This window comes from Talpa europaea (genome assembly GCF_964194135.1).
Source record: "Talpa europaea genome assembly, chromosome: 1".
In the NCBI taxonomy this organism is placed as follows: Eukaryota; Metazoa; Chordata; class Mammalia; order Eulipotyphla; family Talpidae; genus Talpa; species Talpa europaea.
The window spans coordinates 26,738,624-26,753,844 of record NC_140073.1 but is presented as its reverse complement, the minus strand read 5'-3'; the positions used below and the strand labels follow the sequence as shown (position 1 = coordinate 26,753,844).

General features: G+C 36.2%; 1 pseudogene across 1 annotated transcript; it reads right to left on the bottom strand.

Moving 5' to 3' along the window:
• Positions 1 to 9,784: 9,784 nt before the first annotated feature.
• Positions 9,785 to 10,633, bottom strand: LOC311173211 (rho GTPase-activating protein 11A-like; annotated as a pseudogene). Its single transcript has one exon. The product of its transcript is annotated as a rho GTPase-activating protein 11A-like (transcript).
• Between the last annotated feature and the right edge of the window lie 4,588 nt (positions 10,634 to 15,221).

The following is a 15,221-nucleotide window of genomic DNA, read 5'->3' as shown; positions in this document are numbered from 1 at the left end:
CCTGTCATTTTGTATTGAAATTTTTACATTTGCATCAAACAACTCGTCCTGTGATTTAGTATTGAAATTTTTTCATTTGCAACGAACATTTCCTCGTGTGAATTTGTATTGAAATTCTTCCATTTGCATCAAACAACTCCTCGTGTCATTTTGTATTGAAATTTTTACATTTGCATCAAACAACTCGTCCTGTGATTTAGTATTGAAATTTTTACATTTGCAACAAACATTTCTTCGTGTGAATTTGTATTGAAATTCTTCCATTTGCAACAAACAACTCGTCCTGCCATTTTGTATTGAAATTTTTACATTTGCATCAAACAACTCGTCCTGTGATTTAGTACTGAAATTTTTACGTTTGCAACAAACATTACATCCTGTGAATTTGTACTGAAATTTCTCCATTTGCAACAAACAACTTGTCGTGTTATTTAGTATTGAAATTTTTACATTTGCAACAAATATTTCTTCGTGTGAATTTGTATTGAAATTCTTACATTTGCAACAAACATTTCTTCGTGTGAATTTGTATTGAAATTCTTCCATTTGCAACAAACAACTCGTCCTGTCATTTTGTATTGAAATTTTTACATTTGCATCAAACAACTCGTCCTGTGATTTAGTATTGAAATTTTTTCATTTGCAACGAACATTTCCTCGTGTGAATTTGTATTGAAATTCTTCCATTTGCATCAAACAACTCCTCCTGTCATTTTGTATTGAAATTTTTACATTTGCATCAAACAACTCGTCCTGTGATTTAGTATTGAAATTTTTACATTTGCAACAAACATTTCTTCGTGTGAATTTGTATTGAAATTCTTCCATTTGCATCAAACTACTCCTCCTGTCATTTTGTATTGAAATTTTTACATTTGCATCAAACAACTCGTCCTGTGATTTAGTATTGAAATTTTTACATTTGCAACAAACATTTCTTCGTGTGAATTTGAATTGAAATTCTTCCATTTGCATCAAACAACTCCTCCTGTCATTTTGTATTGAAATTTTTACATTTGCATCAAACAACTCGTCCTGTGATTTAGTATTGAAATTTTTACATTTGCAACAAACATTTCTTCGTGTGAATTTGAATTGAAATTCTTCCATTTGCATCAAACAACTCCTCCTGTCATTTTGTATTGAAATTTTTACATTTGCATCAAACAACTCGTCCTGTGACTTAGTATTGAAATTTTTTCATTTGCAACGAACATTTCCTCGTGTGAATTTGTATTGAAATTCTTCCATTTGCATCAAACTACTCCTCCTGTCATTTTGTATTGAAATTTTTACATTTGCATCAAACAACTCCTCCTGTGATTTAGTATTGAAATTTTTTCATTTGCAACGAACATTTCCTCGTGTGAATTTGTATTGAAATTCTTCCATTTGCATCAAACAACTCCTCGTGTCATTTTGTATTGAAATTTTTACATTTGCATCAAACAACTCGTCCTGTGACTTAGTATTGAAATTTTTTCATTTGCAAGGAACATTTCCTCGTGTGAATTTGTATTGAAATTCTTCCATTTGCATCAAACAACTCGTCGTGTTATTTTGTATTGAAATTTTTACATTTGCAACAAACATTTCTTCGTGTGAATTTGTATTGAAATTCTTCCATTTGCAACAAACATTTCTTCGTGTGAATTTGTATTGAAATTCTTCCATTTGCAACAAACAACTCGTCCTGCCATTTTGTATTGAAATTTTTACATTTGCATCAAACAACTCGTCCTGTGATTTAGTATTGAAATTTTTACGTTTGCAACAAACATTACATCCTGTGAATTTGTATTGAAATTTCTCCATTTGCAACAAACAACTTGTCGTGTTATTTAGTATTGAAATTTTTACATTTGCAACAAACATTTCTTCGTGTGAATTTGTATTGAAATTCTTACATTTGCAACAAACATTTCTTCGTGTGAATTTGTATTGAAATTCTTCCATTTGCAACAAACAACTCGTCCTGTCATTTTGTATTGAAATTTTTACATTTGCATCAAACAACTCGTCCTGTGATTTAGTATTGAAATTTTTTCATTTGCAAGGAACATTTCGTCCTGTGAATTTGTATTGAAATTCTTCCATTTGCATCAAACAACTCCTCCTGTCATTTTGTATTGAAATTTTTACATTTGCATCAAACAACTCGTCCTGTGACTTAGTATTGAAATTTTTACGTTTGCAACAAACATTACATCCTGTGAATTTGTATTGAAATTCTTCCATTAGCAACAAACAACTCCTCCTGTCATTTTGTATTGAAATTTTTACATTTGCATCAAACTCCTCCTGTGATTTAGTATTGAAGTTTTTACGTTTGCAACAAACATTTCTTCGTGTGAATTTGTATTGAAATTCTTCCATTTGCAACAAACAACTCGTCCTGCCATTTTGTATTGAAATTTTTACATTTGCATCAAACAACTCGTCCTGTGATTTAGTATTGAAATTTTTACGTTTGCAACAAACATTACATCCTGTGAATTTGTACTGAAATTTCTCCATTTGCAACAAACAACTTGTCGTGTTATTTAGTATTGAAATTTTTACATTTGCAACAAACATTTCTTCGTGTGAATTTGTATTGAAATTCTTACATTTGCAACAAACATTTCTTCGTGTGAATTTGTATTGAAATTCTTCCATTTGCAACAAACAACTCGTCCTGTCATTTTGTATTGAAATTTTTACATTTGCATCAAACAACTCGTCCTGTGATTTAGTATTGAAATTTTTTCATTTGCAAGGAACATTTCCTCGTGTGAATTTGTATTGAAATTCTTCCATTTGCATCAAACAACTCCTCGTGTCATTTTGTATTGAAATTTTTACATTTGCATCAAACAACTCGTCCTGCCATTTTGTATTGAAATTTTTACATTTGCATCAAACAACTCGTCCTGTGATTTAGTACTGAAATTTTTACGTTTGCAACAAACATTACATCCTGTGAATTTGTACTGAAATTTCTCCATTTGCAACAAACAACTTGTCGTGTTATTTAGTATTGAAATTTTTACATTTGCAACAAATATTTCTTCGTGTGAATTTGTATTGAAATTCTTACATTTGCAACAAACATTTCTTCGTGTGAATTTGTATTGAAATTCTTCCATTTGCAACAAACAACTCGTCCTGTCATTTTGTATTGAAATTTTTACATTTGCATCAAACAACTCGTCCTGTGATTTAGTATTGAAATTTTTTCATTTGCAACGAACATTTCCTCGTGTGAATTTGTATTGAAATTCTTCCATTTGCATCAAACAACTCCTCCTGTCATTTTGTATTGAAATTTTTACATTTGCATCAAACAACTCGTCCTGTGATTTAGTATTGAAATTTTTACATTTGCAACAAACATTACATCCTGTGAATTTGTATTGAAATTCTTCCATTTGCATCAAACTACTCCTCGTGTCATTTTGTATTGAAATTTTTACATTTGCATCAAACAACTCGTCCTGTGACTTAGTATTGAAATTTTTTCATTTGCAAGGAACATTTCCTCGTGTGAATTTGTATTGAAATTCTTCCATTTGCATCAAACAACTCCTCCTGTCATTTTGTATTGAAATTTTTACATTTGCATCAAACAACTCGTCCTGTGATTTAGTATTGAAATTTTTACATTTGCAACAAACATTTCTTCGTGTGAATTTGAATTGAAATTCTTCCATTTGCATCAAACAACTCCTCCTGTCATTTTGTATTGAAATTTTTACATTTGCATCAAACAACTCGTCCTGTGACTTAGTATTGAAATTTTTTCATTTGCAACGAACATTTCCTCGTGTGAATTTGTATTGAAATTCTTCCATTTGCATCAAACTACTCCTCCTGTCATTTTGTATTGAAATTTTTACATTTGCATCAAACAACTCGTCCTGTGATTTAGTATTGAAATTTTTTCATTTGCAACGAACATTTCCTCGTGTGAATTTGTATTGAAATTCTTCCATTTGCATCAAACAACTCCTCGTGTCATTTTGTATTGAAATTTTTACATTTGCATTAAACAACTCGTCCTGTGACTTAGTATTGAAATTTTTTCATTTGCAACGAACATTTCCTCGTGTGAATTTGTATTGAAATTCTTCCATTTGCATCAAACTACTCCTCCTGTCATTTTGTATTGAAATTTTTACATTTGCATCAAACAACTCCTCCTGTGATTTAGTATTGAAATTTTTTCATTTGCAACGAACATTTCCTCGTGTGAATTTGTATTGAAATTCTTCCATTTGCATCAAACAACTCCTCGTGTCATTTTGTATTGAAATTTTTACATTTGCATCAAACAACTCGTCCTGTGATTTAGTATTGAAATTTTTACATTTGCAACAAACATTTCTTCGTGTGAATTTGTATTGAAATTCTTCCATTTGCATCAAACTACTCCTCGTGTCATTTTGTATTGAAATTTTTACATTTGCATCAAACAACTCGTACTGTGACTTAGTATTGAAATTTTTTCATTTGCAACGAACATTTCCTCGTGTGAATTTGTATTGAAATTCTTCCATTTGCATCAAACAACTCCTCCTGTCATTTTGTATTGAAATTTTTACATTTGCATCAAACAACTCGTCCTGTGATTTAGTATTGAAATTTTTACATTTGCAACAAACATTTCTTCGTGTGAATTTGTATTGAAATTCTTCCATTTGCATCAAACAACTCCTCGTGTCATTTTGTATTGAAATTTTTACATTTGCATCAAACAACTCGTCCTGTGATTTAGTATTGAAATTTTTTCATTTGCAACGAACATTTCCTCGTGTGAATTTGTATTGAAATTCTTCCATTTGCATCAAACAACTCCTCCTGTCATTTTGTATTGAAATTTTTACATTTGCATCAAACAACTCGTCCTGTGATTTAGTATTGAAATTTTTTCATTTGCAAGGAACATTTCCTCGTGTGAATTTGTATTGAAATTCTTCCATTTGCATCAAACAACTCCTCGTGTCATTTTGTATTGAAATTTTTACATTTGCATCAAACAACTCGTCCTGTGATTTAGTATTGAAATTTTTACATTTGCAACAAACATTTCTTCGTGTGAATTTGTATTGAAATTCTTCCATTTGCAACAAACAACTCGTCCTGCCATTTTGTATTGAAATTTTTACATTTGCATCAAACAACTCGTCCTGTGATTTAGTACTGAAATTTTTACGTTTGCAACAAACATTACATCCTGTGAATTTGTACTGAAATTTCTCCATTTGCAACAAACAACTTGTCGTGTTATTTAGTATTGAAATTTTTACATTTGCAACAAATATTTCTTCGTGTGAATTTGTATTGAAATTCTTACATTTGCAACAAACATTTCTTCGTGTGAATTTGTATTGAAATTCTTCCATTTGCAACAAACAACTCGTCCTGTCATTTTGTATTGAAATTTTTACATTTGCATCAAACAACTCGTCCTGTGATTTAGTATTGAAATTTTTTCATTTGCAACGAACATTTCCTCGTGTGAATTTGTATTGAAATTCTTCCATTTGCATCAAACAACTCCTCCTGTCATTTTGTATTGAAATTTTTACATTTGCATCAAACAACTCGTCCTGTGATTTAGTATTGAAATTTTTACATTTGCAACAAACATTTCTTCGTGTGAATTTGTATTGAAATTCTTCCATTTGCATCAAACTACTCCTCCTGTCATTTTGTATTGAAATTTTTACATTTGCATCAAACAACTCGTCCTGTGACTTAGTATTGAAATTTTTTCATTTGCAAGGAACATTTCCTCGTGTGAATTTGTATTGAAATTCTTCCATTTGCATCAAACAACTCCTCCTGTCATTTTGTATTGAAATTTTTACATTTGCATCAAACAACTCGTCCTGTGATTTAGTATTGAAATTTTTACATTTGCAACAAACATTTCTTCGTGTGAATTTGAATTGAAATTCTTCCATTTGCATCAAACAACTCCTCCTGTCATTTTGTATTGAAATTTTTACATTTGCATCAAACAACTCGTCCTGTGACTTAGTATTGAAATTTTTTCATTTGCAACGAACATTTCCTCGTGTGAATTTGTATTGAAATTCTTCCATTTGCATCAAACTACTCCTCCTGTCATTTTGTATTGAAATTTTTACATTTGCATCAAACAACTCGTCCTGTGATTTAGTATTGAAATTTTTTCATTTGCAACGAACATTTCCTCGTGTGAATTTGTATTGAAATTCTTCCATTTGCATCAAACAACTCCTCGTGTCATTTTGTATTGAAATTTTTACATTTGCATCAAACAACTCGTCCTGTGACTTAGTATTGAAATTTTTTCATTTGCAACGAACATTTCCTCGTGTGAATTTGTATTGAAATTCTTCCATTTGCATCAAACTACTCCTCCTGTCATTTTGTATTGAAATTTTTACATTTGCATCAAACAACTCCTCCTGTGATTTAGTATTGAAATTTTTTCATTTGCAACGAACATTTCCTCGTGTGAATTTGTATTGAAATTCTTCCATTTGCATCAAACAACTCCTCGTGTCATTTTGTATTGAAATTTTTACATTTGCATTAAACAACTCGTCCTGTGACTTAGTATTGAAATTTTTTCATTTGCAACGAACATTTCCTCGTGTGAATTTGTATTGAAATTCTTCCATTTGCATCAAACTACTCCTCCTGTCATTTTGTATTGAAATTTTTACATTTGCATCAAACAACTCCTCCTGTGATTTAGTATTGAAATTTTTTCATTTGCAACGAACATTTCCTCGTGTGAATTTGTATTGAAATTCTTCCATTTGCATCAAACAACTCCTCGTGTCATTTTGTATTGAAATTTTTACATTTGCATCAAACAACTCGTCCTGTGATTTAGTATTGAAATTTTTACATTTGCAACAAACATTTCTTCGTGTGAATTTGTATTGAAATTCTTCCATTTGCATCAAACTACTCCTCGTGTCATTTTGTATTGAAATTTTTACATTTGCATCAAACAACTCGTACTGTGACTTAGTATTGAAATTTTTTCATTTGCAACGAACATTTCCTCGTGTGAATTTGTATTGAAATTCTTCCATTTGCATCAAACAACTCCTCCTGTCATTTTGTATTGAAATTTTTACATTTGCATCAAACAACTCGTCCTGTGATTTAGTATTGAAATTTTTACATTTGCAACAAACATTTCTTCGTGTGAATTTGTATTGAAATTCTTCCATTTGCATCAAACAACTCCTCGTGTCATTTTGTATTGAAATTTTTACATTTGCATCAAACAACTCGTCCTGTGATTTAGTATTGAAATTTTTTCATTTGCAACGAACATTTCCTCGTGTGAATTTGTATTGAAATTCTTCCATTTGCATCAAACAACTCCTCCTGTCATTTTGTATTGAAATTTTTACATTTGCATCAAACAACTCGTCCTGTGATTTAGTATTGAAATTTTTTCATTTGCAAGGAACATTTCCTCGTGTGAATTTGTATTGAAATTCTTCCATTTGCATCAAACAACTCCTCGTGTCATTTTGTATTGAAATTTTTACATTTGCATCAAACAACTCGTCCTGTGATTTAGTATTGAAATTTTTACATTTGCAACAAACATTTCTTCGTGTGAATTTGTATTGAAATTCTTCCATTTGCAACAAACAACTCGTCCTGCCATTTTGTATTGAAATTTTTACATTTGCATCAAACAACTCGTCCTGTGATTTAGTACTGAAATTTTTACGTTTGCAACAAACATTACATCCTGTGAATTTGTACTGAAATTTCTCCATTTGCAACAAACAACTTGTCGTGTTATTTAGTATTGAAATTTTTACATTTGCAACAAATATTTCTTCGTGTGAATTTGTATTGAAATTCTTACATTTGCAACAAACATTTCTTCGTGTGAATTTGTATTGAAATTCTTCCATTTGCAACAAACAACTCGTCCTGTCATTTTGTATTGAAATTTTTACATTTGCATCAAACAACTCGTCCTGTGATTTAGTATTGAAATTTTTTCATTTGCAACGAACATTTCCTCGTGTGAATTTGTATTGAAATTCTTCCATTTGCATCAAACAACTCCTCCTGTCATTTTGTATTGAAATTTTTACATTTGCATCAAACAACTCGTCCTGTGATTTAGTATTGAAATTTTTACATTTGCAACAAACATTTCTTCGTGTGAATTTGTATTGAAATTCTTCCATTTGCATCAAACTACTCCTCCTGTCATTTTGTATTGAAATTTTTACATTTGCATCAAACAACTCGTCCTGTGACTTAGTATTGAAATTTTTTCATTTGCAAGGAACATTTCCTCGTGTGAATTTGTATTGAAATTCTTCCATTTGCATCAAACAACTCCTCCTGTCATTTTGTATTGAAATTTTTACATTTGCATCAAACAACTCGTCCTGTGATTTAGTATTGAAATTTTTACATTTGCAACAAACATTTCTTCGTGTGAATTTGAATTGAAATTCTTCCATTTGCATCAAACAACTCCTCCTGTCATTTTGTATTGAAATTTTTACATTTGCATCAAACAACTCGTCCTGTGACTTAGTATTGAAATTTTTTCATTTGCAACGAACATTTCCTCGTGTGAATTTGTATTGAAATTCTTCCATTTGCATCAAACTACTCCTCCTGTCATTTTGTATTGAAATTTTTACATTTGCATCAAACAACTCGTCCTGTGATTTAGTATTGAAATTTTTTCATTTGCAACGAACATTTCCTCGTGTGAATTTGTATTGAAATTCTTCCATTTGCATCAAACAACTCCTCGTGTCATTTTGTATTGAAATTTTTACATTTGCATCAAACAACTCGTCCTGTGATTTAGTATTGAAATTTTTACATTTGCAACAAACATTTCTTCGTGTGAATTTGTATTGAAATTCTTCCATTTGCATCAAACTACTCCTCGTGTCATTTTGTATTGAAATTTTTACATTTGCATCAAACAACTCGTACTGTGACTTAGTATTGAAATTTTTTCATTTGCAACGAACATTTCCTCGTGTGAATTTGTATTGAAATTCTTCCATTTGCATCAAACAACTCCTCCTGTCATTTTGTATTGAAATTTTTACATTTGCATCAAACAACTCGTCCTGTGATTTAGTATTGAAATTTTTACATTTGCAACAAACATTTCTTCGTGTGAATTTGTATTGAAATTCTTCCATTTGCATCAAACAACTCCTCCTGTCATTTTGTATTGAAATTTTTACATTTGCATCAAACAACTCGTCCTGTGACTTAGTATTGAAATTTTTTCATTTGCAACGAACATTTCCTCGTGTGAATTTGTATTGAAATTCTTCCATTTGCATCAAACAACTCCTCCTGTCATTTTGTATTGAAATTTTTACATTTGCATCAAACAACTCCTCCTGTGATTTAGTATTGAAATTTTTTCATTTGCAACGAACATTTCCTCGTGTGAATTTGTATTGAAATTCTTCCATTTGCATCAAACAACTCCTCCTGTCATTTTGTATTGAAATTTTTACATTTGCATCAAACAACTTGTCCTGTGACTTAGTATTGAAATTTTTACGTTTGCAACAAACATTATGTCCTGTGAATTTGTATTGAAATTCTTCCATTTGCAACAAACAACTCTTGGTAGTGTGATTTTGTATTGAAATTTTTACATTTGCATCAAACAACTCGTCCTGTGATTTAGTATTGAAATTTTTTCATTTGCAACGAACATTTCGTCTTGTGAATTTGTATTTAAATTCTTCCATTTGCAACAAACAACTCGTCATGTCATTTAGTATTGAAATTTTTCCATTTGCAACAAACAACTCGTCATGTGATTTAGTATTGAATTTTTACAGAGACCATCAATACCCAACATAGCCGGTATCTTTTCCAGGATAAAATCTGGAACATGGCCAATATCTGATGCATAATCAATAAGAGTCTGTACTATTGCAGCCTGTAATCGTAGCTTTTTTTCTGTGTTAGCAGACATCTTTTCATGTACTTCACTTGTTTGAAGATGGTTTGGTGCAAATATAACGGCAAGATTGCTGCTATCCATCTTATTCTCACTAGATCTAAGAGAAACATTCCTGAGAAAGTTAAAGAAATATCTTAATACATCAATTGTGTGGTCAGCCATAAGACAGGAGATCAGTAACGTAGCTTTATTCTTTTCCTCTGTACCTAACTGTTGTGCTTTGAAAAGTGCTTCATGTAAATCAGCTGGGAGAAGAGGCTCTGGCAATTCCCTAAAAAACTGTTTAAGAAGTCCTGCAATATCACAAGGGGGTGCAGAAGACAGGCAACTCTCACCATGATCCAATTTATTCTTTAGTGCTTTTAGACGAGTAACAGATCCTGATTTCCTAAAACGTCCTTCTGCGTGAATATGCTCTTCTAAAGATGTGCCAGCATCCGTAAGAAAGCTTGGAATTTGTCCATATTCAGGTACAACAGAATGGGGCAACGCATTAAAAGGCACTCCAAATATTTTACACACTATTTCCGTGGCTGTGGCTTCGTGTCTCCTGCGATCGCTCAGGCCACGGCCGCCCTTCACCTTGATACCTCAGACAGCCCGGAGCTGCTGCAACAAGGCCAACCTCGCCAGCCTGGGGTCCCACGCCCCGGACATGTCGCCCCGTCTCCGAGGCAGGAGGGGGGCCCTAAGTCTCGTTCGCCCCCAAGTCTCCCAATTTCCAAACACGCTCAGGTTTGCACTCGACCCGGAACCCCAGCGGGATCCCCTATTCGCCCCACCGACTGTCTTGTCCTCTCTGAGCTCGTCACCCCTCACCTTCCCTTCACTTACCCCGACCTTCCTGCTGCCTGTCCCCCCACCTTCCACAGCCTACCCTTTTCGTCTCCGACCCTTTCACTTCGCCTTCCCCCAGCTTCTCACTTCAAAGATCCCCTGTACCTCAAACTTCACTCTGCCCTCGCCTCTCCCCCTCGCCCCTCCCATGCCCGCAGGCTCGGTGGGGTGTCCCCGGCTCCGACCCTAGCCCCCCACCCCAGCCCAGCCGCCAGGCCAACCGGCTGCTTAGACCCTTCTCCCAGCCCAGGTCCCCGCCCAGGCTGGCTGGCACCTTCACCCCGTTTCACAGGGTGCTCCTGCCCGCCCCCATCAGCCTGCCCCTGGCCTCCCGCCCGCACATCCTCGCTCGCGCCCCGAAGTCAAGCGGCTCTGCCCATGCCTCCCCCCGACGCCTCAGCAGCCCCTGCAGCCGCATTCGCTGTTTGTTTCAATAATGAAAAGGATGGTTTTCTTGATTTCTTCTCCTTCAGATTTGTTTGTGTATAGGAAGGCCGCTCATTTTTGTGTGTTGATTCTGTATCCTGCCACTATGCTAAATGAATTGATTAGTTTAATAAGATTTTCTGTGGAATTATTGGCTGGACATGTAAAACATCAAAATATGGTAGCGAGACGTTAAAAAAATAGCGGAACCTCTAAAATAACTTGTCACCTTCTCTAAAACAACAGAAAGAGGCTTTTTTTTTTTTTAAATATCCAATCGGTTAGACGGTTAAAAAAAAAAAATGCTGATACTATGAGAAACTGAAATCACCTGTTCTGATAGAGTTTAAAAAAATAGTGGACCAATGATAAACAATCTACAACAAACATCCATTATGGTCAGGAGAGGTTCCATAAAAAAGTTGAAAATATGAAAAACCCCAAACAAACATCCAATCTGGGAGCGAGAGGAGAGGTTCAATAAAAAGCCCGGGCTCTCAAATGACCAATGCGGGTAGGGAGAAAAGGTGATAAATGAGCGGAACCTCTGAAGCACCTGGTAACAACGTGGAGTCTTCTAGAGAGAGGTTTCGAGATAGCTAAACCTCTAAAGTCTCCTGTGACATCCTCCAGACTGGTAGAGCCAGGTTACGTAGTAGCTGAAACTCTAAAGCCATTTGGAACAGCCTCCAGACTGAGAGTGACAGGTTACCTAGTAGCAGAATCCCGCAAGCAACTTGGGACATGCTCCCGTCTGTCAGAAAGGGGTATAAAGACAGCTGCCCCCCTAAAGAGATTTGTGACGTCCCCCAGTCTGAAAGTGACACTTCAAATGGTAGCTGAGGCCTTAAAGTCACGTGGGACCTCCTCCAGTCTGTCAGACAGAGGTTAAATGATAGCAGCACTCCTAAAGAAACTGGTAAAATCCACCAGTCTGAAGGCAAGAGGATGAAAGCTAGCGGCACCTCTAAATAAACGTCTGACCCCCTCCAGTTTGGTAGAGACAGATTCAATAGTAGCTGAGCCCCTAAAGCAAGGGGTAACACCATCCATTTTGGTAGCAAGAGGTTCAATAGCTGAACCCCTAGGGCAATGCTAACACCAGCCTCCATCTGGTAGAGAGAGGGTTAAAGCTGGTGGAAGCTCAGCAGCAGAAGCTCTGAAGCAACTCACAAGCACCAGCCTGCTCTCTGGCAGCAGCTTGGAAATGGCCTTTTGGAAATCACCCACCTTGTAAGGGAAGTTGTGAGGATCGTCCGTCGGGCAGGATGGAGACCAGTTCACTAGTGCCGAAATCCTCAGCGACCCCGGGGCACCTCAGGTGGCTCAGCGAGGTGGACGGTTAGGTAGTGAAGCTCCGTGAGCAGATCTGAGGTCTGGCACATCCGCCCTCGCCTGACGCTTATATAAGAGAGGGTCAACTGCTAGTGTGAATTTTGTGCTGGCATTTGTTTCATTGCAAAAAGTAACTCAGCGGTTGAATTTCCTGTTGTAATTTTTTCATTGCAAAAATTACGTCAGTGGTTGAATATCCTGTTGTAATTTTTGCATTGCAAAAAGCAACTGAGCGGGTGAATTTCCTGTTGCCATATTTGTCATTTCCTGTGGAAGGTGTTGTGGAAACAGTGCCTTCCCCTTTGTTGTCCAAGATGCAATTGGAGACCAATCCGATTCAGAAGGGGCAGGGAGCTCTTTTGCATTTTACAAACACTTGGAAGCAAGCATGGCTATGTCATTCTGTATCTCCCAGCTCCTCCTGTCATGATTGTCTAAGTCCTTCTCCCAATGCAGTGTGAGATGCTTTCCATTTCAGACCATTGTGAAAACCCTGCAAGTAGCAAGTCCTTACAGAACATTCCTTAGCCAGGTTGACTTTCGGACCGTCTCTCCCAAGGGGGAAGGCTGAATCGGAGAGATGAATACACTGAGATGACTGAGACTCCGTGTCCAAAGGACGCTGGGTGAAAGATGTCACTCTGAGACTTTGGAAAGAGGACTAGGAAGAAAAATGTCTTGACTAGGAATGGCCCCTCTCAGGAGGCTTCTTCCAGGTCCGTTTCCTCCAAAGTGACATCAGGGGCTCTTTCCCATCCAGGCCAGAGTGGGTCTTCCAGAAATGGTGAGCTGTTGGGTCTGATATGTGGCACAATTCCTGGAGTTTGTGTTTCCTAAACTATCTCATGGAGAGAGAACCTGAGCTCTTTTTCTATGTTGCTCCAGAAACTCAAAGGACAACGCACTATCTCCTGGTAGGATCGACGCCTGCTATTTCCCAGTCTCTTTGTTCTCTAACGTAGAGCCTCTTTTTTTCCAGAGGCTCAAAAGAGCGCCTGTGTCTAATCCCAGGGGCAAACAGAATATATTTTATTCCTAAGGTAAAACAGGGGAAACTCTCAAAATGACTTGGCAGATCCAATCTGTAGAGAGAGGTGGTACAATAATAGCTGGAGCTTACGTTTTCAGCAATCTATTTATTACCCCATCCTTCATTTTTGGACAATGTGTGACCTCCCTGTGAAATGCCCACCACCAAGGTGCCCATGCCCAGTCACCATAGACCCTTGTGCTCTTCCCACCCTTATCCTCATCCCTCTGGCTCCGCCTCCCCTACAGAATGTCTCGGTTCTAGGGTTGCCTGTTGGTTTTGAGTTTTAATTGACTGTAGTTATGTTGTGTCCTCATCTCTTATTGGGTGTCCCTACATTTCTTGCGATCAGTGAAACCTTCGACCTTTTTCTCTTCTCTTCTGGCTTATTTCACTGAGCATCATCCTTTCCAGCGCCATCCACGCTGCTGCGAATGGCATGACTGTCTCCTTTTTGATGGCTGAGTAATATTCCATTGTGTGCGTCCTAGCTCCTTGATCCAGTTATCTTGTTGGGGGCATTTGTGTTGTTTCCATGGCTTACCTATCCTAGAACGGGCCGCAATAAACACAGGAGAGCAGTTGTCCTTTTGTTTTGTTTTTATTGAATTTTCTTTTTATGGGTTTTTCATCATTGTTCCTTTGTAAGCAATGGTGGCTTTCCCCCACCTCAGGTGGAGCACGCAGAGTTTCCTTCACCAATGCCCCCGTGCACCATCACCTCAGTCCCCTGTGCTCCTCGTTCCTCCCCCCCTGCAGGATGTCTCTGGCTTACAAATAGAGATAAATATATGCAAAGAAATAGTACAATACATAACCAGAGTGAAGCTGTCATTCTCAAGTAACAAATCTGGTAGAGAGTAGGTTCCAATGGATGTGGTTCCATTACTTTGTGTCCTCTTCTATTTCTTTTCATAATCTTTTTCTTAAAGATCTATTTTATTATTGATTTATATAAATACTGGGTACAGTCAGAAGCACAGGAGGGTGAGAAATCACCAGAGCCAGAGTGGGGAACAGAATAGGCACATCGTTCATATACACTGTGAGGGGAGCAGAGGGTGAATTCTCTCACCCTCCCTCCCCTGACTCTTGTATGAGAGAGTGTCAACTCGTAGTGTGAATTTTTTTTTTGGAATTTTATTCATTTGCAACAAACAGCTCATAGTGTGAATTTTGTATTGAAATTTAAGTCATTTGCAGCAAACAGCTCCTAGTGTGAATTTTGTATTGAAAATTTTTTTCATTTGCAACAAACAGCTCCATGTGAATTTTGTTTTGAATTTTTTTTCATTGGCAAAAAACAACTCATCCAGTGAATTTTGTATTGAAATTGTTTTCATTTGCTACAAATAACTCATTGTGTAAATTTTATATTGGAATTTTTTTCATTTCATATCGAAGGTGTTGAAACACTGCTGTCAACTTTGTTGTCAAAGATGCAAATTCGAGAAAAATATAATAATAGGAATGGCCAGGGAGCTCTTTTCCAATGTCCAAACACTTGAAGGAAGCATGGGTAGTGACAAGTCCAATAGCAGCGGGATCCGGAAAGCCGCTTGGGCCGTCCTCCCGTCTGTAAGCGAGGGGTTTACAGACAGCGGAACCCCTGAGGAA